General features: G+C 38.0%; 1 long non-coding RNA gene across 1 annotated transcript in view; it reads right to left on the reverse strand.

Annotated features, from left to right (window-relative positions):
• Nucleotides 1–356: 356 nt before the first annotated feature.
• LOC309657798 overlaps nucleotides 357–27,341 on the reverse strand; it is a 120,296-nt gene continuing 93,311 nt past the window's right edge. Inside the window, exon 2 of the long non-coding RNA XR_014261899.1 lies at nucleotides 357–1,972. This is a non-coding gene — a long non-coding RNA (uncharacterized lncRNA). The remainder of the gene's footprint in view (nucleotides 1,973–27,341) is intronic.

Below are 27,341 nucleotides of genomic sequence, written 5' to 3' on the forward strand. Positions count from 1 at the left end.
TGTCCATTTCATCTAGATTATCCCATTTATTGGCATACAGTAGTTCATGATACTCTTTTATGATCCTTTTTATTTCTGTAGAATAGGTAGTAATGTCCCCACTTGTATTTCTCTTTTTAGTAACTTGAGTCTTCTTTCTTTTTTTCTTAGTCCATCTACTTAAAATTTTGTTTTTTTTTTATGTTTTCAAAGAACCAATTTTTGTTTTAATTGATTTTCTCTATTGTTTTTCTATTCTCTCTTGTACTTATATTTACTCTAGTCTTCATTATAATTCCCTCTCTTTTGTTGGCTTTGGGTTTAGTTTGTTCTTTTTCTAATTCCTTAATTTGTAAAATTTGGTTTTTAATTTGAGATTTTTCTTTTTTTTTTTAAATGTCAGGATTTATGGCTATAAATCTCCCCCTTAACACTGCTGTTGCTGAAGCTCAGAAATTTTACTATGCTGAATTTTACTTTTCATTCATTTCTAAGTATTTTCAAATTTACCTTGTGATTTCTTCTTTGATCCATTTGTTGTTTAATTTCCACAAATTTGTGAATTTTTCAGTTTTCCTTCTATTATTGATTTTTATTTTTCTCCTGTTGTGGTTGGGGAAGATACTTTGTATGGTATTTACCTTTTAAAATCTATTTAGACTTAATTTGTAGCCTAACATATGGTCTATCCCATGTGTACTTGAGAAGAGTGTGTATTCTCTTGGTGGGTAGCCTGTTCTGTACATGACTGTTAGATCTAGTTGGTTTACTATGTTGTTCAAGTGTTCTGTTTCCATACTTATCTTCTATCTGGCTGTTCTATCCATTATTGAGAGTAGGGAATTGAAGTCTTCACCTGTTATTATGGAACTACCTTTATCCCTCAATTCTATTTTTGCTTCATATAATTTGATAGTCTGTTATTGAAAATGTTTATAATTGTTATATCTTCTAGTTGTTTTGAATCTTTTACTAATATATAATGTTCTTCTTTGTCTCTTGTAAATGGTTTTTTAAAGTCTATTTTGTCAGATATTAGTATAGCCTCCCCTGCTCTCTCTTTTGGTTTTTATTTGCCTAGAATATACTTTTCCATCCTTAACTTTCAAGATTGTTGTGTTTTTGGTTCTAAAGTGAGTCTCTTGTAGACAGCATATAGTTGGATAATTTTTAAAATCCATTCTACCAATATCATTTTTTCTTATTTAACACTAATTTATCCCACACTGTTTTGTTTTTTTTGGGGGGTGGTTGTTTTGTTTCATTTTGCCTCAGACTGGTATTTCTTTACTCTTTCACCCACAGAACTTTCCTCTTTCACCCACAGACCTTAACCTAAATAATATATTTTTATTCTTGATAGCCTTTTATTGACCACCCATTGTGATGTGTTGAGAAAAACACTCTTTCCTCTTTTTTGTATCTCACAAGCACAATGCAGGGCACACCAGCATCCTCTCAGTCAGCATGACAATAGCATCATGCACATCAGCAGCCTTTAGTCAGTGCTTGCTGCCTGGTAGGCTATTTTCCTAGATGTTCCATGTATTAACTCCTCTTCCTCATGATAAAGTTGAGAAGGAGAATACTCATCATCCTTAATTTAGGATAAGAAAATGAGTTACAGAGAGGCTAAGTGATACTCATGGACCACAGAGTTGGAAGTGGTTGTCTGGCCCCCAGCTGGACAATCTCTGTCTCTACATTGGAGAGTTTAATCCATTTACATTTAAAGTTATTACTGATAAAGAGGACCTTACTTCTGTTGTATTTCCCTTACCTTAGACTTAGATCAGAATTTATGGCTTTTTAAATATGACTTTCTTGAAGTGCTTGATTCGCACCATTCATTCATGGTAACTTAAGTAATTACCATGTATCAGGCATTGGTACTGGATGTTCAGGGGCTGGAAATCAGAGATAGTTGTCTTCCAGTAATCTCTGTCTATCTCTCTTTTTTTGTTGTTGTTTTTTTTGTTTTTTTGTTTTTCTTCTGTTGACCTATGTTTAAGTTCATTGATTCTTTTTTGTTCCACACACACACTGTATTTTATTTTTACAAGAGATAAACTGACAGCAAGAATTGTAAATGGATGACCACAATAAAAGCAACAATGATTGCATTTCCCAAACACGAAGCACACTCATACTATGTCATAATATTGACATTCAGTCCAGTAATCCTCCACTGTAACAGCACCTTTACTTTGCAGTGAAAATTGATTTGTATATTTTTTGCCTCTGAGTCCTTGGGGGATTTTTTTTTTTAACTCAAACAGAAAGTCACAAAAATTATAATCATCCTCATCAGTTCACTCAGTCCCATGTAATTAATTTTTTTTTCATCTTGATCTTTTGTTAGCACTTTTATGAATTCATCAGTTTTCCATTAGAGTTCTGAGAATGCCTATTCATTCAGTTCAGCAGTATAGTCAGTTACCAGAAACCTGTACTTATCAGAGTCTTTTCCATGAATTCCTTGAAGATGAAACCCTTTTATAGGAACATTTTTGCAAAAGCATCAGAGTATACCCAGAACTGTCTGTAAATGACAAAAGACTTAAAAATGACCACGGTTAAAGATTTGATGACAGTTCATAATGATGCAATTGACAAGGAAATTGAGTTATTTCTGAGATATACATTTTAAAGTAATAACTAGAATTATGACTTATAACATTATACCAGAATATATAAGATTTTTAGAAATTTCATGTAATGTCTGAAACATTTATATTAACATATTTCCATAAAAATAACCCAAAGAAAGTTTAGTATTAGTTGTTTTTTTGTTTGTTTGGTTTTTTATACTGCAGGTTCTTATTAGTCATCAATTTTATACACATCAGTGTATACATGTCAATCCCAATCGCCCAATTCAGCACACCACCATCCCCACCCCACCGTGGTTTTCCCCCCTTGCTGACCATATGTTTGTTCTCTACATCTGTGTATCAACTTCTGCCCTGCAAACCGGTTCACCTGTACCAGTTTTCTAGGTTCCACATACATGCATTAATATACGATATTTGTTTTTCTCTTTCTGACTTACTTCACACTGTATGAGAGTTTCTAGGTCCATCCACGCCTCAACAAATTACTCAATTTCGTTCCTTTTTATGGCAGAGTAATATTCCATTGTATATATGTACCACCTCATCTTTATCCATTCGTCTGTCGATGGGCATTTAGGTTGCTTCCAAGACCTGGCTATTGTAAATAGTGCTGCAGTGAACATTGGGGTGCATGTGTCTTTTTGAATTATGGTTTTCTCTGGGTATATGCCTAGTAGTGGGATTGCTGGATCATATGGTAATTCTGTTTTTAGTTTTTTAAGGAACCTTCATACTGTTCTCCATAGTGGCTGTATCAATTTACATTCCCACCAACAGCGCAAGAGGATTCCCTTTTCTCCACACCCTCTCCAGCATTTGTTGTTTGTAGATTTTCTGATGATGCCCATTCTAACTGGTGTGAGGTGATACCTCATTGTAGTTTTGATTTGCATTTCTCTAATAATTAGTGATGTTGAGCATCTTTTCATGTGCTTCTTGGCCATCTGTATGTCTTCTTTGGAGAAATGTCTATTTAGGTCTTCTGCCCATTTTTGGATTGGGTTGTTTGTTTCTTTAATATTGAGCTGCACGAGCTGTTTATATATTTTGGAGATTAATCCTTTGTCCATTGATTCGTTTGCGAATATTTTCTCCCATTCTGAGGGTTGTCTTTTCGTCTTGTTTATGGTTTCCTTTGCTGTGCAAAAGCTTTGAAGTTTCATTAGGTCCCATTTGTTTATTTTTGTTTTTATTTCCATTACACTAGGACGTGGATCAAAAAAGATCTTGCTGTGATTTATGTCAAAGAGTGTTCTTCCTATGTTTTCCTCTAAGAGTTTTATAGTGTCTGGTCTTACATTTAGGTCTTTAATCCATTTTGAGTTTATTTTTGTGTATGGTGTTAGGGAGTGTTCTAATTTCCTTCTTTTACATGTAGCTGTCCAGTTTTCCCAGCACCACTTATTGAAGAGACTGTCTTTTCTCCATTGTATATCTTTGCCTCCTTTGTCATAGATTAGTTGACCATAGGTGTGTGGGTTAATCTCTGGGCTTTCTATCTTGTTCCATTGATCTATGTGTCTGTTTTTGTGCCAGTACCATATTGTCTTGATTACTGTAGCTTTATAATATAGACTGAAGTCAGGGAGTCTAATTCCTCCAGCTCCGTTTTTTTCCCTTAAGACTGTTTTGGCTATTCAGGGTCTTTTGTGTCTCCATACAAATTTTAAGATGATTTGTTCTAGTTCTGTAAAAAATGCCGTTGGTAATTTGATAGGGATTGCACTGAATCTGTAGATTGCTTTGGGTAGTATAGTCATTTTCACAATATTGATTCTTCCAATCCAAGAACATGGTATATCTCTCCATCTGTTGGTATCATCTTTAATTTCTTTCATCAGTGTCTTATAGTTTTCTGCATACATGTCTTTTGTCTCCCTAGGTAGGTTTATTCCTAGGTATTTTATTCGTTTTGTTGCAATGGGAAATGGGAGTGTTTCCATGATTTCTCTTTCAGATTTTTCATCATTAGTGTATAGGAATGCAAGAGATTTCTGTGCATTAATTTTGTATCCTGCAGCTTAACCGAATTCATTGATTAGCTCTAGTAGTTTTCTAATGGCATTTTTAGGATTCTCTATGTATAGTATCATGTCATCTGCAAACACTGACAGTTTTACTACTTCTTTTCCAATTTGTATTCCTTTTATTTCTTTTTCTTCTCTGATTGCCATGGCTAGGACTTCCAGAACTATGTTGAATAATAGTGGTGAGAGTGGACATCCTTGTCTCGTTCCTGATCTTAGAGGAAATGCTTTCAGTTTTTCACCATTGAGAATGATGTCTGCTGTGGGTTTGTTGAATATGGCCTTCATTATGTTCGGGTAGGTTCCCTCTATGCCCACTTTCTGGAGAGTTTTTATCATAAACGTGTGTTGAATTTTGTCAAAAGGTTTTTCTGCATCTATTGATATGATCATATGGTTTTTATTCTTCAATTTGTTAATATGGTATATCACATTGATTGATTTGCATATGTTGAAGAATCCTTGCATCCCTGGGATAAATCCCACTTCATCATGGCATATGATCCTTTTAATGTGTTGTTGGATTCTGTTAGCTAGTATTTTGTTGAGGATTTTTGCATCTATATTCATCAGTGACATTGGTCTGTAATTTTCTTTTTTTGTAGTATCTTTGTCTGGTTTTGGTATCAGGATGATGGTGGCCTCATGGAATGAGTTTGGGGGTGTTTCTTCCTCTGCAATTTTTGGGAAGAGTTTGAGAAGGATGGGTGTTAGCTCTTCTCTAAATGTTTGATAGAATTCACCTGTGAAGCCATCTGGTCCTGGATTTTGTGTGTTGGAAGATTTTTAATCACAGTTTCAATTTCATTGCTTGTGATTGGTCTCTTCATATTTTCTGTTTCTTCCTGGTTCAGTCTTGGAAGGTTATACGTTCTAAGAATTTGTCCATTTCTTCCAGGTTGTCCATTTTATTGACATAGAGTTGCTTGTAGTAGTCTCTTAGGATGCTTTGTATTTATGTGGTGTCTGTTGTAACGTCTCCTTTTTCATTTCTAAGTTTATTGATTTGAGTCCTCTCCCTCTTTTTCTTGATGAGTCTGGCTAATGTGTATCAATTTTGTTTATCTTCTCAAAGAATCAGCTTTTTGTTTCATTGACCTTTGCTATTGTTTTCTTTTTTTCTATTTCATTTATTTCTGCTCTGATCTTTATGATTTCTTTCCTTCTGCTAACTTTGGGTTTTGTTTGTTCTTCTTTCTCTAGTTCCTTTAGGTGTAAGGTTAGATTGTTTATTTGAGATTTTTCTTGTTTCTTGAGGTAGGCTTGTATAGCTATAAACTTCCCTCTTAGAACTGCTTTTGCTGCATCCATAGGTTTTGGATCGTCATGTTTTCATTGTCATTTGTCTCTAGGTATTTTTTGATTTCCTCTTTGATTTTTCAGTGATCTCTTGGTTATTTAGTAACGTATTGTTTAGCCTCCATGTGTTTGTGTTTTTTACGTTTTTTTCCCTGTTATTCATTTCTAATCTCATAGCTTTGTGGTCAGAAAAGATGTTTGATATGATTTCAATTTTCTTAAATTTACTGAGGCGTGATTTGTGACCCAAGATATGATCTATCCTGGAGAATTTTCTGTGTGCACTTGAGAAGAAAGTGTAATCTGCTGGTTTTGGATAGAAAGTCCTATAAATATCAATTAAATCTATCTAGTCTATTGTGTCATTTAAACCTTCAGTTTCCTTATTTAGTTTCATTTTGGATGATGTGTCCATTGGTGTAAGTGAGGTGTTAAAGTCCCCCACTATTATTGTCTTACTGTCGATTTCCTCTTTTATAGCTGTTAGCAGTTGCCTTATGTATTGAGGTGCTCCTTTGTTGGGTGCATATATATTTATAATTGTTATATCTTCTTCTTGGATTGATCCCTTGATCATTATGTAGTATCCGTCCTTGTCTATTGTAACATTCTTTATTTTAAAGTCTATTTTATCTGATATGAGTATAGCTACTCCAGCTTTCTTTTGGTTTCCATTTGCATGGAATATCTTTTTCCATCCCCTCACTTTCTGTCTGTATGTGTCCCTAGGTCTGAAGTGGGTCTCTTGTAGACAGCATATAGATGGGTCTTGTTTCTGTATCCATTCAGCAAGCCTGTGTCTTTTGGTTGGAGCATTTAATCCATTCACGTTTAAGGGAATTGTCAATATGTATGTTCCTATTACCATTTTCTTAATTGTTTTGGGTTTGTTTTTGTAGATGCTTTTCTTCTCTTGTGTTTCCCACTTAGAGAAGTTCGTTTAGCATTTGTTGTAGAGCTGGTTTGGTGGTGCTGAATTCTCTTTGCTTCTGCTTGTCTGTAAAGCTTTTGATTTCTCCATCTAATCTGAATGAGATCCTTGCCAGGTAGAGTAATCTTGGTTGTAGTTTCTTCCCTTTCATCACTTTAAGTATATCATGCCACTCCCTTCTGGCTTGTAGAGTTTCTGCTGAGAAATCAGCTGTTAACCTTATGGTAGTTCCCTTGTATGTTATTTTTTGTTTTTCCCTTGCTGCTTTCAATAATTTTTCTTTGTCGTTAATTTTTGCCAATTTGACTACTATTTGTCTCGGTGGCTTTCTCCCTGGGTTTATCCTGTATGGGACTTGCTGCGCTTCCTGGACTTGTGTGGCTCTTTCCTTTCCCATGTTAAGGAAGTTTTCGACTATAATCTCTTCACATACTCTCTAGGATGCTTTCTCTCTCACTTCTCCTTCTGGGACCCCTATAATGCGAATGTTGTTTTGTTTAATATTGTCCCAGAGGTCTCTTAGGCTGTCTTCATTTCTTTTCATTCTTTTTTCTTTATTCTGTTCCGCAGCTGTGAATTCCACCATTCTGTCTTCCTGGTCACTTATCTGTTCTTCTGCCTCAGTTATTCTGCTATTGATTCCTTCTAGTGTAGTGTTCATTTCAGTTATTGTAGTGTTCATCTCTGTTTGTTTGTTCTTTAATTCTTCTAGGTCTTTGTTAAACATTTCTTGCATCTTCTCAATCTTTGCCTCTTCTTTTTCCGAGGTCCTGGATCATCTTCACTATCATTATTCCGAATTCTTTTTCTGGAAGGTTGCCTATCTCCACTTCATTTAGTTGTTTTTCTGGGGTTTTATCTTGTTCCTTCATCTGGTACATAGCCCTCTGCCTTTTCATCTTGTCTATCTTTCCGTGAATGTGGCTTTTGTTCCACAGGCTGCAGGATTGTAGTTCTTCTTCTTTCTGCTCTCTGCCCTCTGTCTATCTCTCTTTATTCCTAACAAAATAGATCAAAAATACTATACTTAAGAACGATTCTGATAACCAAAATGGAGTTAAGGTGGGACTAAGGCAGAGGCTAACTTCTCACCAATCTCTGTTTCTAATAATTCTAGCCCTTGAAGCCTGAGTAAATCTCCATTCTATGGATATAACTAGTCAATTTAAACTATATTTCAATAACTGCAAAAGAAATATGATTTCAAAGGGATTCAGATGCAATATATAACTGGAAAGGGAGTAGGTAGTGGATGACTTGCTGTTTTATTGGTCATACATTTTCTCTGGGATGAGACAAAGTCGTCTGATGGAAGGAAAGGAAAAACTGAAAAGACTCACTGTGATCCAATCCTTTGTTCCCTTTGATCTCTCATTACCATCTCCCATCCCTTTGATTCCCTAAAATTTTAGGCTGTACCAAACTCATGGAAACACTAATGATGCTGAGTCATACACGCTCTCCATCAGGGTTCTGTTCTCTCTACTCACTGAGTGGCATTTGCAGAAATATTCAGAACTGGCTTTATCTGCCTTCATTTTATGATGCCAGCAAAGCCAGGGGGTTCCTTCAGCCTGTTCTATTCTCCCTGCTGTATAATTCAGAGAGTATACACTTCAAGCTGCCCACCTGCCCAATTTCTATATATTCAGTCAAGTACAGGGCATAACTTGAGGATTTTCATTACAACTAAAGGCTTCACTGTAGCTGCAGTGTGCCCTGGGATACCTGGAAGCTTGCTCTTTATTTTTAGTAAAAAGGACACATAGCGTTAATCCCCTGGTTGTTACTTTTCAGAAAAGTCCTGGCCTGACATCAAGAGACCCCAGTTCTAGTCAAAAGTTAATCCTTAAACCATGCATTTTGTAGTATCTTGACAACCTTACAGCTTGTGGGAAGAATAACTAAAAGTTGAACAGTTTCTTTTATTAGAGATGATAGGATTCTAGCAATCGTCTATTCATAGTCAACTATCAAGGACAGTCTGGAATCATGATCTTTGAGGACAATTGTTGGAACCCTCAGTGGGTCCCCTGTTTTCTCTGGTCCCTGGTCCACATTGCCACCTGAGTGATTTTCCTCAATAAATCCCCAGTGTCATTCTACCTTGAAGATTCATTCACTTACAGTATTCTCCCAAATGCTACGGGAGTTTCTCAAACTGCAGGGTGCCTACATTACCTAGCGTGCTTGTTAAACTATGAATTCCTACAATTCAGTAGGACTGGAATGGAGCCAGAATCTTCACTGTTGACAAGCACTTCAGGTGAGACAGGTGGCTGGAGAGCCACCCAGAAGTAAGCTGGACCACAAGATGAAGTCCAGATTCCCTATCCTGGCATTCAAGGCTTTCCTAAATCGGATCTCAACTACCTTTTTCTCATGTTATTTATCCCACATCCCAATTAGCTTGGCAACTAACAGGAATAAGGAATGCAGAACTCTCTTCTTCAGGAACTGTGCCAATGCCTGGCTTCAGTCCCTACCCATTCAGGATGTACTCCCAGTCCTTACCAGCCCATAGCAATGTCTCCCTCTGCTGAACTTTCATTGTATGAGAATTACTGAATCACATTTTTGGGAAAGTGAAGGGAATGGCAATGAGAGAAATTTACCTAGAAATACAATTGTTTGAGTTGGGACTACAAAGAGGGAAAAATGTTTCCACCAGGAGATTTCATACATAATTGAGAAGAGGTATTCTATTAAAAATCCAACGTAAGCAAAGGTGATTTCTGTGCACATTTTAAAAATAAGTGGCCTGTGTCTGTCATATTTAATGAACATGAAAGTTGAAGGTTAAGTCAAGGTCAGTTCACTGAGAAGACCTTAAATGCCCTTTAAAACATCATGGACTTCATTCCTGGCAAAAAGCATGGTTGACAATTTGGGGGCTATTATGATGCTGGCTTGCAAAGTACTCATCTCATGCAAACTCAGGAAAGAAAACAGAGGCTGCTCTGGAGGCTGCTTAGGTTCAAATGTTAACTTGTCTATTTCTTAACCATGTAATCCTGGAGCAGTTACTTCACTTCTTTGAGCCTATCTTCTCATCTGGATTATGGCAAAAATTATAGATCTCATTTTATAGTGTTCTTGCATTTATTTATGGCAAGGAAATCAGCCCTTAGTAATTATATAATAATAAATATTTAATACTCATATAGCTTACAGGGAATGGGCATTATTCCTCCTTCAAAAACGAAAATGATCTCCGAAGGTAAAAACTTGTCTATAGTCACACAGCTAATAAGAGCAGAATTGGGCAGTATTTTGCCCTACATAAAACCTGGATGGGACTTAAGGGACTATTTATTTCAACTCCCTCATTTTATAGTAAAGAAAACTGAGGATTAGAGTGGTGAAGCAATTTGGCCAATGTCACACAGCACACAATATGAGTACATCCTAATACTAGGAAATAAAGAAGACATAAAGGTGAGCAAGACAGTCTCTGCCCATCAAGAGCTTTCAGGCCAGCAGGGAAGATCACAGGTGTGGCAAGCATGTCTGAGCAGGAAGAAGTCATAGGGTCTGGGATGGCTGGGGAGAGGTGGTTGCATCTGTGCCTTAAAAGTTTGGCTCACTGACCAGTAGGCAGGTGAAGGAGGGGTAGGGGTTAAGTCAGATGTATACTGGAATTGACTTTGAATGCCTTCTCAGCAATATACACTCCAGTTTCTGGAAGAAAGCAACTTTGGAGCAGTTACAGCCTCTTAAAACTACTGTCTATAATTATGTTTGCTGGAAAAAAAAAAAAAAAAAGAAAAAGCAAAAAAAACTGGAGCAACAGGGAACAGACCCTGTCATTAATCCCAAATCCTACTCCCTCGTCACACACATTCCCCAGGGGCACATGCAGTGACAGCTGTCACTCCCTAAGTGGCCTTGAAGCAGAGTAGAGCCAGGAAAGCTGCCTCGGCCCCCACCTGGGTGGCCTCACAGAGTGTGCTGGCAGCCGCCTTTGAAGCATAGCCTGGAACCCAGAGGCACCACAGGCTGCAGCGCTCTGCTCCTTCCCCTGACAGGCAACTGCTGGGCTTCAGTTTGGGCTCTTCTCCCAGCGGAGAAACTCTAAGACAGATCTGAGGGCTGGGATTCCTCTCCAGAGCCTTGTAGGACCACCCCGCATGGCTAATCACTGCCAGGGCCTCGTGGGAGAGCGGAGTAGGCAAGGAGGATAGTCATTAAAAAGGGAGCTTGCTGAGATGAGGCTTCTGGGGATGAACACCTTTGCTCTGTTCTGGGAGCTGGGAGCCAACTGTATAATTCAAGAGAGCCTTAATTTGAGAGAGGCTGGCATAAGCTAAATGTGTATGTCTAGGAAGAAAGGCCAAGCAACCCCATGGAAATTAGAATTTTTTGTTGACAAAAGAAAAATCAGCCTCCCTCTATGGTCTAACTCCTTTGCCTGAAATTCTACCACTAAGGGCATAGACCTTGCTCCTTTGGGTCCTGGAGGTTTCCTGGAAAGGATAGCTTCAATGATCAGTTAATACCAGAAAGAGGAATTTCACTTAGATTTGCTTCCAAAATCTGACCACTAATTGCGAAGGAACTAGCCACACTGACCACCACTAGGGCTTGGGGGGGGGGGTGTCACATTAGGAACATTGAGAGGAGCAGGTGGCAGATGCCTTGGTTACTTTTTGCCAGAGACATCCTTATGTCCTTGTTCTTGCAACTGCTGCCAAATTCCTCACCTCTACAGGCATCAGGAAGATTTTAATCAGACCCAGCTTCTATCCATAACTTTTGCTAGCTATACTTAGCCATCTCAGTAAGGTGGTTTATTATTGTCTATTACCGTAACTACAGAGAATGGCCATCCAAATTGTTCTTTTCAGAGCATGTTCTGAACCTTAGTCCTGTACATCCTTTGAAGTCCTGCAGACATGCCACCTTTCCCAAGGACCTTTCCCTTCAGTAACCATAGAGAGCTTTTTCTCCTCTAAAATACAATTTAAAAAATATTAAAAAATACTGTAGCACTTCATATCACTCCTAGAAATCTAATAAAAGTTGCATTTGTTTAAGAGTGAGGGATCCTCCTTAGTTGGATGTTTATTTCATTTTTTTTTTTACCCTTAGAAGTTGGCATGAAAGCAATAATCATGAATCCAAAACCTTTACTGATTAATTGACCCCAGTCAAATCAGTGTCCACGAAATCATCTCTATTTACTCAACACTAGCATCAGTCCACACTAAGGGTTGGAAAATTTTTCCTGGAAAGAGCCAGACAGTAAATATTTTGGGCTTTGGGGGCATATGGTCTCTGTCACAGCTACTCAACTCTGCCATTGCAGCCTGAAAGCAGCCATAGACAATATAGGCATGAATGTTTGCTCATGGCTATGTGTTGATAAAACTTTATTTACAAAAATAGGCAGTGGGCTGGAGTTGGTTCTTAAGCTGCAGTTTGTTGACATCCAGTGCAGACCATCATGTCCCCTTCGTTTGAAATTTTCTGTTGATTGTCAGAGTTTTGAGTTACATTGTAGCAGTGCAAGGCAGCTATGAAGTCAGTTTGCAAACTGCAAGATTTCATGGCATCTTTGAAAATGAGGTAGCATAATTGCTTGAATTAAACTTAAGCCATGGACAAATGAGAATCTGGCAGATTTAGACCAGTGAAAGAGAAAAAAATCAATAAGAATCACAACAGCATAGGAGCTTCAAGCAAGAAGGACTTGAACAGGGAAAGATGTGGGAAAGCCCTACAGAAAATTGATGAACCATCAAATATTTTTGCAAAAATTACCCATTTTATGGCAGTGGTTTAAAAATCCAACACAAAGCAAAGAGTGGTAAATCTTGCTTCCACAAAACTAAAGAAAAGTTATGGCAGCAGATAATGTGGTCATATTTTATACATCCTATGAATTAGGATGTTGTTGCAATTTTAAATTAAAAGATATAACTTTTTTTTTATTTTCTTCATCTGATTAGTAGTTTTTTTTAATTTTTAAATTTTATTTTATTTATTTTTTTATACAGCAGGTCCTTATTAGTCATCAATTTTATACACATCAGTGTATACATGTCAATCCCAGTCTCCCAATTCATCACACAACCACTCCCAACCCACGCCCCCACTGCTTTCCCCCGTTGGTGTCCATACGTTTGTTCTCTACATCTGTGTCTCAATTTCTGCCCTGCAAACCGGTTCATCTGTACTATTTTTCCAGGTTCCACGTATATGTGTTAATATGCGATATTTGTTTTTCTCTTTCTGACTTACTTCACTCTGTATGACAGTCTCTAGCTCCATCCACGTCTCTACAAATGACCCAATTTCATTCCTTTGTATGGCTGAGTAATATTCCATTGTATATATGTACCACATCTTCCTTATCCATTCGTCTGTTGATGGGCATTTAGGTTGCTTCCATGGCCTGGCTATTGTAAATAGTGCTGCAATGAACATTGGGGTGCATGTGTCTTTTTGAATTATGGTTTTCTCTGGGTATATGCACAGTAGTGGAATTGCTGGATCATATGGTAATTCTATTTTTAGTTTTTTAAGGAACCTCCATACTGTTCTCCATAGTGGCTGTATCAATTTACATTCCCACCAACAATGCAAGAGGGTTCCCTTTTCTCCACACCCTGTCCAGCATTTGTTGTTTGTAAATATTTTGATGATACCCATTCTAACTGGTGTGAGGTGATACCTCACTGTAGTTTTGATTTGCATTTCTCTAATAATTAGTGATGTTGAGCAGCTTTTCATGTGCTTCTTGGCCATCTGTATATCTTCTTTGGAGAAATGTCTATTTAGGTCTTCTGCCCATTTTTGGATTGGGTTGTTTGTTTCTTTGATATTGAGCTGCTTGAGCTGTTTATATATTTTGGAGATTAATCCTTTGTCTGTTGATTCGTTTGCAAATATTTTCTCCCATTCTGAGGGTTGTCTTTTCGTCTTGTTTATGGTTTCCTTTGCTGTGCAAAAGCTTTGAAGTTTCATTAGGTCCCATTTGTTTATTTTTGTTTTTATTTCCATTACTCTAGGAGGTGGATCAAAAAAGATCTTGCTGTGATTTATGTCAAAGAGTGTTCTTCCTATGTTTTCCTCTCAGAGCTTTATAGTGTCTGGTCTTACATTTAGGTTTCGAATCCATTTTGAGTTTATTTTTGAGTATGGTGTTAGGGAGTGTTCTAATTTCCTTCTTTTACATGTAGCTGTCCAGTTTTCCCAGCACCACTTATTGAAGAGACTGTCTTTTCTCCATTGTATATCCTTGCCTCCTTTGTCAAAGATTAGTTGACCATAGGTGTGTGGGTGTATCTCTGGGCTTTCTATGTTGTTCCACTGATCTATGTTTCTGTTTTTGTGCCAGTACCATATTGTCTTGATTACTGTAGCTTTATAGTATAGACTGAAGTCAGGGAGTCTAATTCCTCCAGCTCCGTTTTTTTCCCTCAAGACTGCTTTGGCTATTCGGGGTCTTTTGTGTCTCCATACAAATTTTAAGATGATTTGTTCTAGTTCTGTAAAAAATGCCATTGGTAATTTGATAGGGATTGCACTGAATCTGTAGATTGCTTTGGGTAGTATAGTCATTTTCACAATATTGATTCTTCCAATCCAAGAACATAGTATATCTCTCAATCTGTTGGTATCATCTTTAATTTCTTTCATCAGCGTCTTATAATTTTCTGCATACAGGTCTTTTGTCTCCCTAGGTAGGTTTATTCCTAGGTATTTCATTCTTTTTGTTGCAGTGGTAAATGGGAGTGTTTCCTTAATTACACTTTCAGATTTTTCATCATTAGTGTATAGGAATGCAAGAGATTTCTGTGCATTAATTTTGTATCCTGCAACTTTACCAAATTCATTGATTAGCTCTAGTAGTTTTCTGGTGGCATCTTTAGGATTCTCTATGTATAGTATCATGTCGTCTGCAAACATTGACAGCTTTACTTCTTCTTTTCCAATTTGTTTTCCTTTTATTTCTTTTTCTTCTCTGATTGCCATGGCTAGGACTTCCAAAACTATGTTGAATAATAGTGGTGAGAGTGGACATCCTTGTCTTGTTCCTGATCTTAGAGGAAATGCTTTCAGATTTCACCATTGAGAATGATGTTTATTGTGGGTTTGTCATATATGGCCTTTATTATGTTGAGGTAGGTTCCCTCTATGCCCACTTTTGGAGAGTTTTTATCATAAGTGGGTGTCGAATTTTGTCAAAAGCTTTTTCTGCATCTATTGAGAGGATCACATGCTTTTTATTCTTCAGTTTGTTAATATGGTTTATCACATTCATTGATTTACGTATATTGAAGAATCCTTGCATCCCTGGGATAAATCCCACTTGATCATGGCATATGATCCTTTTAATATGCTGTTGGATTCTGTTTGCTAGTATTTCGTTGAGGATTTTTGCATCTATATTCATGAGTGACATTGGTCTGTAATTTTCTTTTTTTGTAGTATCTTTGTCTGGTTTTGGTGTCAGGGTGATGGTGGCCTCATGGAATGAGTTTGGGAGTGTTCCTTCCTTTGAAATTTTTTGGAAGAGTTTGAGAAGGATAGGTGTTAGCTCTTCTCTAAATGTTTGATAGAATTCACCTGTGAAGCCATCTGGTCCTGGACTTTTGTTTGTTGGAAGATTTTTAACCACAGTTTCAATTTCATGAGTTGAGATTTGTCTGTTCATATTTTCTATTTCTTCCTGGTTCAGTCTTGGAAGGTTATACCTTTCTAAGAATTTGTCCATTTCTTCCAGGTTGTCCATTTTATTGGCATAGAGTTGCTTGTAGCAGTCTCTTAGGGTGCTTTGTATTTCTGCGGTGTCTGTTTCAGCTTCTCCTTTTTCATTTCTAATTTCATTGATTTGAGTCCTCTCCCTCTTTTTCTTGATGAATCTGGCTAATGATTTAACAATTTTGTTTATCTTCTCAAAAAACCAGCTTTTAGATTTATTGATCTTTGCTATTGTTTTCTTTGTTTCTATTTCATTTATTTCTCCTCCGATATTTATGATTTCCTTCCTACTGCTAACATTGGGATTTGCTTGTTCTTCTTTCCCTAGTTCCTTTAGATGTAAGGTTAGGTTGTGTATTTGAGGTTTATCTTGTTTCTTGAGGTAGGCTTGTATAGCTCTAAACTTCCCTCTAGAACTGCTTTTGCTGCATCCCATAGGTTTTGAATCATCGTGTTTTCATTGTCATTTGCCTCTAGATATTTTTTGATTTCCTCTTTGATTTCTTCAGTGATCTCTTGGTTATTTAGTAACGTATTGTTTAGCCTCCATGTGTTTGTGTTTTCTACATTTTTTCCCCTGTAATTCATTTCTAATATCATAGCGTTGTGGTCAGAAAAGATGCTTGATATGATTACAATTTTCTTAAATTTACTGAGGCTTGATTTGTGACCCAAGATGTGATCTATCCTGGAGAATGTTCCGTGTGCACTTGAGAAGAAAGTGTAATCTGCTGTTTCTGGATGGAATATCCTATAAATATCAATTAAATCTATCTAGTCTATTGTGTCATTTAAACCTTCTGTTTCCTTATTTATTTTCATTTTGGATGATCTGTCCATTGGTGTAAGTGAGGTGTTAAAGTCCCCCACTATTATTGTGTTACTTTCAATTTCCTCTTTTATAGCTGTTAGCAGTTGCCTTATGTATTGAGTTGCTCCTCTGTTGGGTGCCTATATATTTATAATTGTTATATCTTCTTCTTGGATTGATGCCTTGATCATTATGTAGTGTCCTTCCTTGTCTCTTGTAACACTCTTTATTTTAAAGTCTATTTTATCTGATATGAGTATAGCTACTCCAGCTTTGTTTTGATTTCCATTTGCATGGAATATCTTGTTCCATCCCCTCACTTTCAGTCTGTATGTGTCCCTAGGTCTGAAGTGGGTCTCTTGTAGGCAGCATATAGATGGGTCTTGTTTTTGTATCCATTAAGCAAGCTTGTGTCTTTTGGATGGAGCATTTAATCCATTCACGTTTAAGGTAATTATCGATATGTATGTTCCTATGACCATTTTCTTAATTGTTTTGGGTTTGTTTTTGTAGATGCTTTTCTTCTCTTGTGTTTCCCACTTAGAGAAGTTCGTTTAGCATTTTTTGTAGAGTTGGTTTGGTGGTGCTGAATTCTCTTAGCTTTTGCTTGTCTGTAAAGCTTTTGATTTCTCCATCTAATCTGAATGAGATCCTTGCCAGGTAGAGTAATCTTGGTTGTAGGTTCTTCCCTTTCATCACTTTAAGTATATCATTCCACTCCCTTCTGGCTTGTAGAGTTTCTGCTGAGAAATCAGCTGTTAACCTTATGGGAGTTCTCTTGTATGTTATTTGTCGTTTTTCCCTTGCTGCTTTCAATAATTTTTCTTTGTCTTTAATTTTTGCCACTTTGATTACTATGTGTCTCAGCGTGTTTCTCCTTGGGTGTATCCTGTATGGGACTCTCTGCGCTTCCTGGACTTGGGTGGCTATTTCCTTTCCCATGTTAGGGAAGTTTTTGACTGTAATCTCTTCAAATATTTTCTTGGGTCCTTTCTTTCTCTCTTCTCCTTCTGGGACCCCTATAATGTGAATGTTGTTGCATTTAACGTTGTCCCAGAGGTCTCTTAGGCTGTCTTCATTTCTTTTCATTCTTTTTTCTTTAGTCTGTTCTGCAGCAGTGAATTCCACCATTCTGTCTTTCAGGCCACTTATCCATTCTTCTGCCTCAGTTATTTTGCTATTGATTCCTTCTAGTGTAGTTTTCTTTTCAGTTATTGTATTGGTCATCTCTGTTTGTTTGTTCTTTAATTCTTCTAGGTCTTTGTTAATCATTTCTTGCATCTTCTCAATCTTTGCCTCCATTCTTTTTCCGAGGTCCTGGATCATCTTCACTATCATTATTCTGAATTCTTTTTCTGGAAGGTTGCCTATCTCCACTTCATTTAGTTGTTTTTCTGAGGTTTTATCTTGTTCCTTCATCTGGTACATAGCCCTCTGCCTTTTCATCTTGTCTATCTTTCCGTGAATGTGGTTTTTGTTCCACAGGCTGCAGGATTGTAGTTTTTCTTGCTTCTGCTGTCTGCCTTCTGGTGCATGAGGCTATCTAAGAGGCCTGTGCAAGTTTCCTGATGGGAGGGACTGGTGGTGGGTAGAGCTGACTGTTGCTCTGGTGGGCAAAGCTCAGTGAAACTTTAATCTGCTTGACTGCTGATGGGTGGGGCTGGGTTCCCTCCCTGTTGGTTGTTTGGCCTGAGGCGACCCAACACTGGAGCCTACCTGGGCTCTTTGGTGGGGCTAATGACAGTCTCTCGGAGGGCTCACGCCAAGGAGTACTTCCCAGAACTTCTGCTGCCACTGTCCTTGTCCCCACGGTGAGCCCCAGCCACTACCCGCCTCTGCAGGAGATCCTCCAACACTAGCAAGTAGGTCTGGTTCAGTCTCCCCTGGGGTCACTGCTCCTTCCCCTGGGTCCTGATGCACACGCTACTTTGTGTGTGCCCTCCATGAGTGGAGTCTCTGTTTTCCCCGGTCCTGTCAAAGTCTTGCAGTCAAATCCCAATAGCCTTCAAAGTCTGATTCTCTAAGAATTCCTCCTCCCATTGCTGGACCCCCAGGTTAGGAAGCTGACGTGGGTCTCAGAACCTTCACTCCAGTGGGTGGACTTCTGTGGTATAAGTGTTCTCCAGTCTGTGAGGCCCCTCCCCCAGCAGTTATGGGATTTGATTTTACTGTGATTGCGCCCCTCCTACCATCTCATTGTGGCTTCTCCTTTGTCTTTGGATGTGGGGTATCTTTTTTGGTGAGTTCCAGTGTCTTCCTGTCGATGATTGTCCAGCAGCTAATTGTGATTCTGGTGTTCTCGCAAGAGGGCGTGAGAGCACGTCCTTCTACTCCACCATCTTGGTTCCTAATTTTTTTTTTTTTTAATAAATTTATTTATTTTATTTTTGGCTGTATTGGGTCTTCCTTGTTGCACGTGGGCTTTCTATAGTTGCAGCAAGCGGGGGCTATGTTTCATTGCAGTATGCGGGCTTCTCATTGCAGTGGCTTCTCTTGTTGTGGAGCACGGGCTCTAGGTGCGTGGGCTTAATAGTTGCAGCACACAGGCTCAGTAGTTGCAGCATGTGGGCTCAGTAGTTGTGGCTCATGGGCTCTAGAGCACAGGCTCAGTATTGTGGCACACGGGCTTAGTTGCTCCACGATATGTGGGATCTTCCTGGACCAGGGCTTGAACCCGTGTCCCCTGCATTGGCAGACGGATTCTTATCCACTGCACCACCAGGGAAGCCCCCAATATTCCTGTTTTTATACTTCAATTTCAATTTTTCAAGATCAGTTCCTGGCCAAAATTTTTCCTCATATAAAAATTTGGTCCCTATTTTAAAAGTGTTTACTTTAAAGTGACATTTTAATTGTGAATTATCCTTACATTATACATACTTCCTTTATGTGAAATGCTCACCTTCTTAAAGGAGACCTTGAAGTCCTTGAGGGTCACAACCACATCCAATTCATTTGTCTTTCCCACAGCTTCCAGAATCAATTTTATAGCCAGTAGACATTAAATGAATATGTACTTCCTTTGTGACTGTTGTCACCTAATTTCTCCCTTTAAAAAAAAAAAAAGTCTCTGCAGTCTTCACTTTAGATGATAGTACAGAACCATAAAAATGGCTGTGTGCACTGTAAACATGCAAAGCAATCTTAATTATCATTGCAATAATTATGATTGTTTTATGACCTTAAATTTCTTTTTTGTCAAAACATTAAAACTCTTAATGTTGGTCATATATATGTATATATAATATATATGCATACATATATATGGAAATGAAAAATAGTAAAGCTAATATTTGTAAACTATAATTAAGCTATTAGAAACAGTGAGTATTAAAGTGTTGTTTGGTTGTTGCTCTTATTGAAAACACTTATCAAGAGTAATTCGAACAGTGCTGGTCTTCTTCTTGTGTAATTTACCACACAGAGCAAACGTGTTTTCTATGCCTTGGAGAAGTGTCATCCTTTTTTCTAAATTTGGATTAGCTTTTAACATTTTATCCTTTTCTCTTTCAATGTCATGAAATAGCTCCTAGAGTTCCTTGAACATGAAACATTTTGCTGACATCACTTGCTTTAGGATATTGCCATCTTTTTTGTCACAAACACTTTCCTCATTAATGTCGGTAAATTGGTCTTCACTAAGTTCCTTCAGCTGCATATTTAGAATCTCTTTGAATGGCGGCAATGTTGACATGCCCATGGTCAGGTCAGCTGTTTTTTTTCTGTTAACTCCATTACATCCTATTCACAATTCACTTCCAGGATCATCATTTTTTTCCTTTGCTGCACTTTCATATTTGTGGGCCAATCCCCTTTTTAAAAAATAGAATTCCATTTCTATAAAATGTCACATGGGCTTATCACTGGAAGACAAGAAGAACACAGCTGTATGCTTTGCTGTCTGTGTATGAACAGTATACCAGATACACAGTGACTACCTACTGACAGACTTTGAAAGAAGTGACGTGCGTGCTCACTGATCATGATGCACACCTGTTATTTACGTAGTGATTTGTGGACTGAAGAGCTGGCGACACAGTTTGCACTCTATTCAGTTGTTCAAAGTTCATATCCTATGGTAACTGAACTATGAACCATAATGTTGGGGGACTGGTATTATCTAACTAAACCATGGGAACTGAAATTTGTGCATGCTGGAACTGTGCAAAGTGAGGACTGCCTATAAATAATATAAAATTATTTCTTCAACCACATAAATGTATTATCCATTCAGAAGTTTTTAAACTTCATTACTTTTCAACAGTTATGCCCCAGACAACTTCATGGTACCATGAAATTTCTCTGCATTTTTCATCCAGTCCAATAAAATTTGCTTTTTGGACAGTGATTCATCCTATGTTTCACAATGGGGAACACAGCTGTCCTTGTGCATGAGCAGATGGCCCTGTCCCGCCTTCTGGGGATTCAGAACACAGGGAACCTGCCTTCACCTCCCTCCTTGGCACATACCCCTTGGTGAGGTGTCTGATTATGTGGTACAGAAGGGTGAGGTGGTACCCATGCTGGGACATGGTGGGGACTTGAAACTGTGTGTCCCATCTTAGAGGGGGTAATGAGGAGCTTTATGGTAATGGTTCAAGAAACAGGGTTGCTGATAAGGGTCCAAGTACATGCAGGGCCTGCATTCTTCCCATCCATGGATCATCTCAAGACCGTCAAGGTTGGCATCAGGCAGTCTCATGACGGTTTCTATGGTTTTCAAGGTTATTGGATTGTGACCTTCTCTCTGGAATGAAGAATGCTTGCAAGAAGAGGGGGGTAGAGGGGAGTGCTCGAGGGAGAGAAAATACCAGCTGCAGTGATATGGCTAAGCAAGAAGAAAGAAAAACAAGTCAGAATGAGTTAAACAGATCATAACACAATGGAGACTACTTTAACTAGTTTTTAGCTGGAATAGAAATAAGCTAAAAGGTAGAGATGGCATCCCATAGATGTAAGGAAAACATTTAGTGATGGAACTACATGGTTATGTGGGAGCTACCCGAGAGAAGGGGAAACTTGGTATGAAACAGTACTTAGTCCCCAAAGAAGACTCCTCTGGTCCCCAGATTCCAGGGATGAGAGTTTTGTTGACTCCTGTAATTTCCACCATATGGTAATTTGTAGTAAAGATAGATAAAAATGAGGCTGTAGGATGACAAGGCTGTATAAGTCCCCACCATAGAGGATGAATCATTTACTTACTCTTGGATGAATTATCATGCACAAATGATTCCCTCCCTTGACCAGTTTCTAAGAGCAGACACAACTCTGGGAAAAGCCCATAGTAATAGGTCTCAAAGTTCTGAAGTTGAAGTATCTGCTCAAAAGTACCAGGATCCAAAGTAGGCACTAGTAGGAGAGGCTGGTGCCCTAGGTGACTCCTGCAGAGGTGGTGATAAGATTAAAATATTGGTTTAGTAAAGGGACATTTATACCAAAGGGAGATCTGCCTTTCTATCTGAAGGAGACCCCTCTCCTATGTCCATCATGTGTACATTCCCCCTTCTTTTATAATAGCATCTTAATCTCCCTTTTGGAGAATCTTCCCACCTCTCACTCTCAGTTCATATAGTCTTAATGACCTCTGAGGACACAAGGGTGGCAATCATACAGCCATAGATAAATCAGCCCACCTTCCTGGCCACAGTGACTTTTCAGGGACAGGGGCGTGACTTATCTGGAAAAGGTGAATGGGATATTTTCTTTCTCTACCAGGAATGGACCTGGGAAGATGTAAGCCTTTAGCTTCTGTGCTCCATCATGCAAAGAGAGGTTACCAGAGGAAAGCTAGAGCCAAGGGATGAAAAGCAGAGCCAAGTGTTGGAGAATGGCAGGGTTCTGACAATATTGTTAGAGCCCCTGGATCCAGCCATACCTCATACCATTACCTGAACTTAGCAATTATATGATCCCAATAATAGTCCTAGTGTGAGGTGAGGGGGAAGAGATTTAAATATAGCAAAGGGAAGTGTCTTACTCAGTCACATAGCTGGTGAGCCACAGAATTGGAATAACAACACATATCTTTGGACTCCAAGCTCAGACTCATTTTACTCTTATAGGTATGAGGGAAACAAAGAAAAAATGTGAGAGATAATGTTAGCAGAGTCATAATTCATGGTAGGAGACAAATGAAGTAACAGGAACACAAAGAGACTAGTAGCTCAAACCATATAACCATACTACCATAGCAAAAGGCATCTCACACTGTAATTTTAACTGTTCAAATGTAACCAAATAATGTGATTGGTGAAGCACATATTTCTGGCTTCAAGAGCCTAGTGCAATGGTTTTATGATTTATTCAAAAATCACAAAGTGAGGTAATGACAAATTTTAAATGTAGGCATTTAGATTTCTCCATCATTTAACACTGATTGTAACATAAGAGAAAAATCCTAATTGACTGAATTTTCAGTATATACCAATGTCATGATGTTAAACATAGGCTTTTCCTGATGTACTGGAAGGACCAAGACTCTAATTCAAATTGCCCATAGCACCACCTGTTGGATTTTGTAATGACTTTCTAATGGTGCCCAAATCATTTGTGTTTTTCCTTGTTCTCAAGCCCTCGATAAATTCTAAAAGGTCATTTTATTTTTCCTTTGGATCATTACCTTGTAAAAGCCAAGTTCCAGCAAATTACACAGAAATGTGATAGAATTAGCGATGTTCTAAAAATGGTTCCTTGGTATAAACATGATTTTTCAGAGAAGGCCAAAGTGAAGCACATCTTTCCTTTTATGACTTGCCTGTCCTCAGTCTTTCCTCCAGAAACCCAGAAGGAACAGACTACAATGCCTTGATTATGTCCTTTTCACTCTTAGGAACACATCTGTGTCTTGCCTGCCTTTTTGTTTCCAAGACAGTCCTGTACCGTATTACCCTAAGGTTGAGTGGCAACAAAACTTTTATGCTTTTCTTCTGAGGAAGAAAATCTAAGAAATGATTGCACGTGTTGGATGACAGAGGAAGCCCATTTCCTTCCATATTTTTTCTCTGGTGTCCTGACAATGAGAATAATCCTTACAAATCAGATGAGAGAATGGCCATTGTTAGTGGAGAATAGAAACTCAATACATGAGAAGGAATGGTAAGACTTACTCTCAAAAAGTTCAGTTTTCCTGGCTTTGAAGAAAACACACTGAGAGAATTGTTAAATAAGATTACTGACTAGTTTTTGAGGAGCCCCGTTAAAGTAGAAACTGTTATAGATAATTAAAGATAGGCAAGGGGATCTAAGCAACTCCTGACCAATGAGTATAATGCCAGTTTTGGAGGAAAATTTACAATAAAGTATTTGCAGATGTGTTTTGTAACCCCTTTTAAGAAGAAGCTGTAATTAGTGAGGGCCATCATGGTTTTAGTTAGATTTATTGATTTATCTTTAAAACATAAATGGAGAGCCATAACTTTTTCTAAATGTTCATTTGGATCCATTGCTGAATAACTCAAGTTTCTGCTCTCATAGTGCCTGTGTCTAGTGGGGTGAGATACACAAAGAAGTAAAGAGATAAGATATTTTCTGTTAATGGTAATTATTGCCAGGAAAATATATCATGCTTAGGACATAGTAATATAAACTTACCCTCTTTATTTATTTATTTGATGAAATTATTAGTCTAAAGCAAGTGGTTCTCAATTGGGGGCACTTTGACATCCCTCCCCTTCCATGGGACATTTGGCAATGTCTGGAGATATTTTTGGTTGCCAGAGATGTGTAGAGGAGCTACTTGCGTCTAGAAGCCAGGGGTGCTGCTGAACATTCTGTAGAACACAGGACAGCTTGCCACAATAAGAATTTTTTGGCCCAAAATATCAATTAGTGCTGAGATTGAGAAACTCTTGTCTAGATCCTACATTCTCAACAGGGACAGTATTGCCCTGAAGGGGGGACAAATTTGGTTTTTAGGAAGTGAAAAAAACCTTACTATTTGTATGTATAAAGCATAGATACACATACAATACAAGAACAGATATACAGTACATCCATGGTATTAAAATTTCATGGGGCTGAATGACTAAGGGGAAAAAGTCTCAAAAAGTTCCTTGGGGGAATGATAATGGAAAAAAAAGGTCGGGAAACACTGGTTTAGGCAGGGATCACCACACTTTTTCTGCATAGGGCTAGTTAGTAAGTAGTTTTGTATTTGTGGCCATACAGCTTTTGTGGCAACTACTGAGCTCTGTCATTGCAGCCCAAAAGCATCCATACATAGACAATACAGAAACAGGGGGATGGCTATGTTCTAATAAACTTTATTTAAAAAAACAAGAAATGGGTTACATTTGGCTCATGGTCCATAGTTTGCTGAATCCTGGTTTAGAGCATCAGTAAAAAACAATAGAAATATGAGATATGTGCCTTATTAATGTGCAGATGAATTAGTGATAATTATCAATGTGCATATGTGTGAACATTAAAGAAGATTCAGTCATATGAATGAGCGATTAAGGGGTTTTCCCATTATATACAATTAAATCCTCCAAAATTTGAAGAATGGATGGATATCAAACTTGAAGGAAATCCCTGATGATATGGCAAAAGGTATGGCTGGCCTTTCAGTTAAAAACAGTTAAAAATATAAAACAAAACAAATCCATGAGACACGTGTATCACATAGTAAAAGACTGGATGTAAGGAGGGAGAGAAAATGCATTAAATGTCAGATTAGGGACCACAACAGAGAGGAATGGGGAAGTGATTTAGAGAAATATAATGGGGTTTCTGTATCAAACTGCAGAACACTGGGTCTGCTTTCTGAGGTATCACGTGGTATAATAGGAGCCATCAGCTTTAGCTTATAGTATTTACATCTTCTCCATCTACTCCCCAAATGGTAAATCAATATTATATATACTATGGTATATTTTATTTGCTGAACTTTACATCTGGTACCAGAATACAGGGTACCAGAGGTAAAGACTGTAGACTGTAGACCTATTATTAGACTGTAGGTCTAGATGCATGTAGTAGTGTCAACTCAACATGGCTTAAATAAGGTAGTAGTGTATTTCTCTATCATGTTATTGTCTAAAGGCGGGCAGTCAAGTGTATGGCAGACCGTCTTGGCTCTTTAAGATCATCCAGGAACCCCAGTTTCTTATCCATGAGCCTTATTTCACATTATTTGTGAAATTTTTATACCATCATTATACTCACTCTATCATCTATCTATCTATCTATGTATCTGTCTGTCTATCTATCTATCAACTGTTCATGTTCTTAATTTGTTGTCCTGCCATCCTGATGATGTGGCCCCTCTTCTGTGCAATTCAGGATGGCTTATCTCGAGGCAGCAGGGTGTGAAGAGGGAAGGAGAAGAGCTTCCATTAAGATCATGACTCAGAAGTAGTACGTATCTCTTTCATTCACATTCCATTGACCACAATAAATGCATAGTTATGTCTGATACAAAAGAGGCTGGGAAACATAGTCTGTAGCTGGAGGTCATATACACACGTTATATCAGAAATGGTTTATGGACATTGAAGGCCAACCAGAAGTCACGGCCACAGAATTTAAACCAAAGTAAACAAATTTTTTAACTAGTCAAGGAGCAAAATCAGTATGTTATAGGGACTTGAAGTCATGTCATAGGAGGAAGAAAAGGATATTTGTCTTATAAAATAAAAGAAGTTGGGGAATCATGAAACCAGCCTTCAAGTGCTTGGAAAAGAGATGCAAGCTCTTTACTTAACCTGTGAGGTTAGTCCTAGGATCAATGGCTAGAAGTTACAAGGAGAAATTTAAGAAAACGTTAAGAGAAGTTATCTTTATGAGGTCAAAGTAGAACTGCCTGTTTGTAAAAGAAAGCCTACTTCTCATCATTCAAGCTTTCAAACACTATTCTGTAAATTAAAAAAATATATATATTTATTGAGTACCTACTTGATACCAGACACTGTTTGTTTGTGCTAAAGAGATAAAGTTGAATAAAACAGTTAAGACCTGTGACCTACCAGATTATAATAAGCAATGAGTAGAGGTGTGTGTGTGTGTGTGTGTGTGTGTGTGTATACGATGGGATAAATGATTATGCAGTAAAGTGTTAGAAATATTTGGAGATTTAGGGATAGTATGGGGACTTTGCTGTACTCTTAAGATGTGTTTTGTATTTCAGAAAGGTATGATTCTCTCATATATAAAGTTTTTCATTCTCAATTCCTACCAACCAGTTGCCTAAGGATCAAAAGCAAGAAATAGTTTAAAAGGTGATAGCCATAAAAAAATCAAATCATGTATTTAAAATACAACAATCCTTGTTTGTTTTAAAGACTCTAAATTAAATATAGTGTCGAGGGAGTCTAATTGGTGGTTGCATTTATTCACAAGTCTTGGCCCTTTTCATCCCTGCGGAAAACTATAATCCCTACACTGGAGCACTCAGCAATCTGTCACTGGGGGGTTCTGATGCCCAGCAGGGAGCAATTTAAATGCTTGGGTAGGAGAATCCCATGCCCACAAGCACTGCTCAGAGTTTCTATATGAATAAATGTTTTCAGCTTATGAGGAAATCAGAGCTCATTTACAGAAATAAAAGCAAGAGATGTTTTTCAGAGAGCAGAAGGAAATAAATACAGAGCAGTAGAATGAGATCTGGCCAACGATAAAATGGGGCATAGGTTCCATATCAAACCCTACCACTGAGAAACAATACAATCCTGGCAGGCCCCTCTGCTTCTCTGGGCTTCAGTGACCTCACCAGTAAACTGAGGGTTCATGATCCCAATCCATTCTGCCAGTATCAGTTATTTAGCTTACACTTATTTCTCTGAAAATTGGCTGGAAAATCTATAGACAGGGTGTGACCTATGGAGTACTCCACAGTCCCCACCACTTCCTAATGCCATGTCCAGGCCGATTTTACTCCTGCACATTCTCTTCTAGTTTTGCTAGGCATATAAGTTTGAAACTTAAACTCATAGTAGTTGAGCGCTTTCCATGTGCTAGGCATTTACAGG

The sequence above is a fragment of the Balaenoptera physalus genome (genome assembly GCF_965194825.1).
Source record: "Balaenoptera physalus genome assembly, chromosome: 3".
Classification (NCBI taxonomy): Eukaryota; Metazoa; Chordata; class Mammalia; order Artiodactyla; family Balaenopteridae; genus Balaenoptera; species Balaenoptera physalus.